General features: G+C 47.1%; 1 pseudogene; it reads left to right on the top strand.

The window, feature by feature from the left end:
* Positions 1–5,844: 5,844 nt before the first annotated feature.
* LOC120371199 lies at positions 5,845–5,955 on the top strand (annotated as a pseudogene).
* Positions 5,956–6,167: the final 212 nt, after the last annotated feature.

Below are 6,167 nucleotides of genomic sequence, written 5' to 3'. Positions count from 1 at the left end.
CAATGGCTGGTTTATCGCCGCTAGCTGAACAAGAGTCACTCTGAGCAGTCACTTAGCATTCACCTGATATTTGCACTGACTCCATTCCCGAAAAGGGCAGGATGTGCATCTCTGACAGAACAGACAATCTTTTGTGATTTAAGAAACTCTTTTTATTCTCTGCCTTTGAGTTGTAACCTTTCAATTGCACACTTCAGAGTGGCACAAGCTAAAACTAACTGTGAGCTCTATTAGAATGCGTCTTAGTCTCCCCAGAGAATTGTGGCAGCTGCACTGTGTGTGCTGAGATGTGTAAAAGTTGACCGGCTAAAGCTTTGGAGAACTACCAGCAGGACACATTTCTACACCTGCTCCTGAGAAGGATGGGCTAGATGTAACCTAAGGTCGTTGCCAACTCTAATGGCTCTGGGTTGATGAAAGCAGGATAAGGGATGGGAGGGGTTATTATAAAAAAGCCCGGATGTGCTCATTCATTATAGAAAATTGGCATGTTGGCTGGTTGAGTAGGCTGGTAGCAACTTGCTGTGCTCCTAGGACTGATGTTGGGATCTCATCTTTCTTCCCACAAGCCAGCTGGAGCAATGGCACAACCACAAGAATGCCTAGGGTTGCTCAACCACAGCCAGAGCCTGTCCCATGCAGTGCTTTTGAGACCAGGCTGGTGGCTGAGATGTGAGACCTTGAAGAGCTGGGATGGAAGCCTACCATGCTCTTTCAGGAGTGGGGCAGGTGGAATTGTTACCAACCCATAGGATGCAGCTCAACCCTGTGTGCCTCCCTATAACATATGGGGCTCAGAATCACCCATGAACAATGCCAGAGGCATCCACTTGCCCAATAAACTCATCTGGGCTGTAGGACACAGCAGCAGGATACAGCGTGAACTCAACCCTGGGTCACAGTGAAGCAACCATCACACCTTACTGGGGTTGATTGTTTTGCTACTGAAATGCAGCAGGAAGATTACCATTTGGGAGACCCAGTTACACCAGTGGTTCCCCGAACAGCTAAAGCGCTGCTGCTCCTTGCAGCAGACACGGGCTATTCAGCATGTTCCTGATGTAGCTCCATCAGCATTTATGAAATTCTCTGGGGGAAATTCTCTGGCCCGTGTTATGCAGGGAGGTCAGGCTAGAGCATAGTGATCTCTTCGCTGTGTCCCCAGTGTCATGGCTTTGCAGCACGTCTCCCTTGTTTTGTTCCACTCTGCAGAGCAGAAGGATCCTGCGACCAGTGAACCAAACACTTACCCAGACCCATAACCTCAGGGAACCTCTCCCCCATCTCTCCATCCAATCACTCTCTTCCCTAGCCTGTGAAAACACTCCCATTGGCTGGCAGGTGTGATCACTTGGGCACCTGCTCTCCCACTACAGGGCACAGGTAACTCCCATTGACATCACTGGGCCTTTACAAGGGGAGACTCAGGCATCAGAGCCCCACCCACCCACCAGTCCTTACAGCTGGAGATAAGTGCAGCAGGAGCCAACTGCAAACACACCAGCCCTGCGTCCTGCAGTCCAGGGGGCATGGAGCGAGCGAATTCAGGAAGGCTGGCCCTAGGATTAGGACAAAGCAGAGGTGACTGTCACAGGCCCCTTTGCATGAAGCAGGTCCAGCATCCCCGTACTAGAACAGGTGCTCCCAGTTCAGCGGGCAGGGTGGCACCTAGGGCTATAAAGACCCAGACTGTGAATAAAGCAGGGCGCTGCTCAGGGAGCAGGGGCAGCAGGGAGTTTCATAGGAAAAGCTGCCAGAGTCCCATGGGAGGGGAGGAAGTGGGAACCTGCTGCCGGGGGGGAAAACACCTCCAGGAAGAAAGCCGTGGGAGGTGGTGCTGAGCTAAAAGCATAGCAGAATTCTGCCATAGGCCCTAAAGCAGGAGAGACCAAAGGGCGAAGTCCCCTGGGAGCTCTAGCCCAGGGTGGGATGAGGAACTGGTTGGTTGGTATTGTCCCTGGATGGAAAATATACCTGTTCCTGGAAAGAGACTCTGGGTGTGGCACTGACTCCTGCGTGGGCTGAGGACAAGCATGCACCTTAGAACGACCTTCAGCCCAGGTCCGGTGCTGAGTGCTGCTCAGCCAGACTCAAGGTTCTGGCTGGAGAAGGGAAAACTGCCAATGTCTCTGAAGTCCCTGGACCAATGTCTCCAGTCTGAGCTGGGCTCCCCACACTTCTGCTAGAGTCTCAGCATTTTGTTTTTTGTCTCTCAGGAATCTATTGTTGAGTTGTCATGTTTTTGCTGTGGAGGAGGTTCCTAATTACCTGTCTTCAAGGCCAGGCAAAGGCTGAAACCTGCCATCCCAAACCAGCTGCACAATTTACAAACTTCAGTCAAACCAAGTTTCGTATCACAATTGTGCCAGAGACCATGGGGACTTTTTAAAAATTAATCTATATCAGTGGAACCAATTGGCACTAACTTGAAACATGTACTTGCACCTTCAGACTAGGAGAACATTACTATGGACAGTGGTCTGTTTTTCCCTAAGTACCTTTGGATTGACCTTCCAATGACTGTATAGAGATACCTGCTTAATGCTTGAGAATTTAAGTATGGAAATTTGCCAACTTTCTGGAGGGAATGCTCTCAATAGGAGACAAGGAGTAAATACCAGAAAAACTTGAGTTGAAGCTGCTGGAGTCAGTAGTAACAGACTCTTTCCCTCAACATTTGATTCTCCAAACATCATGAATTCTTGTGTCACTTCTAAACACTCTGGGCCCAAATCTCAAACTTTTAATTGCATCGAGGAGTGCTTGCCAAAGTCCATGGGATTCATTGCAATGGTAAAGGCTCCTTGGTGTGGGTAAGAGAGAAAAGAGGGTCCAGTGCTGAAAGCCTTAGCCTGGGGTCTGGAACACCTGGGTTCAGTACATGGATTCTGTTCCATGCTGCACACGACCTTCCGGTGTGACCTTGAGCAAGTTACTTAGCCTCACGGTGCCTCATCTGTAAAATGTTACTAATAATACTTCCCTGCTTCCCAGGGGTGGTGTGTAGATGCTGTGGTAATGGGGGATCATAGAGAGATTAGTGTACAGAGCGGGATCTACTAGAGATAGTGAAGGCAGCAGAATCAAGGACTACAGTCCTATGCTAGTACATTTTGTGTTACCCAGGGAGTGGGTCTGGGTCTGGAAACTATTCATTTATACAACGCTGAAACAAAATATTGGTGGGTCAGAATTTTAGGGTGTGGAACCTGAGGTGGGTTGGAACATCTCAGCCTTACCATCTCTGATCTGTCTCACAAAATACAGGCCCAACCAAACAGGATTTGCCTTACAAACATGCTGCTGTAAACTGGGAGAGCTGCATGATGTCAATGACAGCTCACACCAGGCAGTGAAATGTTTCAAGGTACCTTTGAGCTGCTCAGGTGGAATACCATCTGGTCCAGCAGCACATATGTTCCTTGAGTTTTGGACGGCCTTTCATACTTCCTTGAGTAATGGAGGATCAGTGTCTGTCACCAGTGCAGCAATGTGGTTTGTCAGGTCACATAGTTCTGGACAGTCATCAGCAGAACGTGATTTCCATCTGTGCAGAAGCAGGTAAAGCATTCTTGTTTGTGATGGGGATGTTAGAAGGCTGTTTATGGCTGCCACTCAGGTGTGTGCTTTGTAGACACGGCACAGATTTAGACTATCCTCTGCTTTGTCGGCCAGGGAGTTGATGCAGATCATACAGTCATGTTTTGCCATGGCCTGGAAAATGGCTTTCCAGTTTACATTTTTGGACATCTCCCTGCTTGTGTGCTTCTGCCTTTCTCACTAATATATCAAATGCCGCTTCAGAAAACCACAGTTTTGTTCATGATCATCTGATGCCCAATTGTTCCAGCAGCGGCATGTGATACAGCATTATATATACTACTCCAGGTGATCGCCACGTCATCCGAGAGCATATCAAAGTTATGCATGTCATCTTTGATAGCCTGGGTGTATCATATGGCTTCAGCAGGAACCTCAGAGAGATGCTGGACATTGTATTGTTGGTGGATGTCTGGCTTGTGAGGAGTTGGAAGTCGCAGTGACAACTAGGGTGACCAGCTAGAAAGTGTGAAAAATCAGGACAGGGGGTGGGGGGTAATGGGCACCAATATAAGAAAAAGCCCCAAATATCAGGACTGTCTTTATAAAATCAGGACATCTGGTCACCCTAGTGACAGCTGAGTGACAACTAAAGTGTTGTAGCTGTGTTGGTCCCAGGATATGAAAGCTAGAGGGTGGGAGAGGTCCTGTCTTTTATTGGACGGACTTCTGTTGGTGAGAGAGACAAGCTTTTGAGCTACATAGAGCTCTTCTTTACTGGTGCTTCTGTGCTGCTGCAGACTGGGTGAGATTTCACTACGGAGTGATTTCTGGTGAGGATGTGGTCAGTTTCCTTCATGGCATGTCTATTGTTTGAAACCCAGGTCCAGTGATGGTGCCTAAACCAGGAGCCCATAACAGACAAGTCCTCAGTGGCACACAATGTCATAAGCTGGGTGATGGGGTCATTTGGGGAAGCTGAACCAAAGGGACCAATCATGGTTTTATACCCTCCCTGCCAAACAAATTGGTTCTTTGGAAATATAATATTAGGAATGTATTTCATGTAGCTTTTGCTGTCTCAGTGCAATTTAGCCAGCACCACGTGACCAGCAAGCTGTCTTCTCACAAGTGCCCCATGCAGTTTGATGAGTGGGACTGAAGCAAGAAGATCAGGTTTCAGGAGGAACTTAGTTCAATGTGTCACCATGGGGGGATGCAAGCTGGGCCCTGGTTGCTGGCACATAAAACTGTACAGGATCAGCAGATAACATTGGTTGCTCAGCATGCTTAATAGAGATCTCTTTCCTACAGCTGTGCCTGCCCACCACCTCATTTATTGCTAATGAAACATTCAGGAACCTCTGATCTCAGCAATATTGTGCAGCTCTTCTTTCGTTGTGTCTTAGGTCTTGATCCTTAATTGGCCATCTCTATTGTGAAATACTTTTGTACTATATTGTGTTCCTTAAAAATTACAATAAAATGAGTTTATAAAGAGAGAGATTTTATATGTGATGGTAGAATGACTGGGTCTCTAAAAACATGCACAGAATCAAGTTCCAGCATGGGGGATTGTACCCCACCATTCAGTTCTGTCTTATGGAGAGACAGTAATGATTGAGGCTTTTTATGCTGATCTAGCTCTGAGTACTTCCATGACTCAGTTGCTCTCTCACTATCATATCATGTCAGATCCTCTAGAACCTTTGTAATTTTTCCTTCCCTTCTTTAACCTTTCTGCTAGTTTTCCAAGACCTTGAAGGTAAATGCAGTATTGTCCTATCCACACCAGTCATGTGCAGTTTATAAAGAGGCTTTTTCTGGAAGCAATAGGCTTGTAATACAGCACAATGGGATGTAACAACTGCCCAAGTGTGCTCTCTGCACCATTACCCAACAGTGAAGTGGCACCATCCCAACAAGAGAAGTTCTTCAGCTTATATTCAGGGCCAGACGATCAGCTATTGATGAACAGGAACATATTGCAACAGCCAGGACAGCAGTCTCTTTCTGCTTTCCATCCTGCAGATTTTATATTGCAGTCTCTTAATTAGCAGCTGATTTGCATTCCTGTTTCCAAGACTCAACACATCCTTTGCGTGGCTTAATCACAGATGAATTATCCACACTAGTTGCCCAGATAGCAAACACATCAGACAATGAAAATCCTGGAGCTAGAGCTAATGAGGAGCTATAAAATACAGGCAAATAAAACAGCCTACCTCTGGGTTGTTCAAGTTAGGCAAGGAAAGCTCCAAAGCTGGGAAAAGGGGTGGGTCGAGAGAGCAAAGGCGGTGTCAGTTTCTTTCTCTGGCTCCTTAGAGCTCAGATCATGTGTAGTGTCTGTTCTTATCAGTTTAATATCTGATAGGTCCTTTATTTAAGGACTGTATGTTAAAAAAAAAAAAAAAAAAAAAGAATATAGCTGCAGGGTGACAGTATTGTACTGACGGCTGGTGGAACTCATTGTGAATGGGCTCAGACATCCTGGGCCCTGTTAGCTAGGAAAGCGATCTTCTGTAAATGAATGCTACCCTGGTCAGGTGGTCGGTAGCATAGGTGCCGATTCCGTCAGTGCTCTGGGGCTGGAGCAGCCATGGGGGAAAATTGGTGGGTGCTCTGCA

Source organism: Mauremys reevesii, linkage group 8, assembly GCF_016161935.1.
Source record: "Mauremys reevesii isolate NIE-2019 linkage group 8, ASM1616193v1, whole genome shotgun sequence".
Taxonomy (NCBI): Eukaryota; Metazoa; Chordata; order Testudines; family Geoemydidae; genus Mauremys; species Mauremys reevesii.
This window is presented reverse-complemented; position numbering and strand designations above follow the sequence as displayed.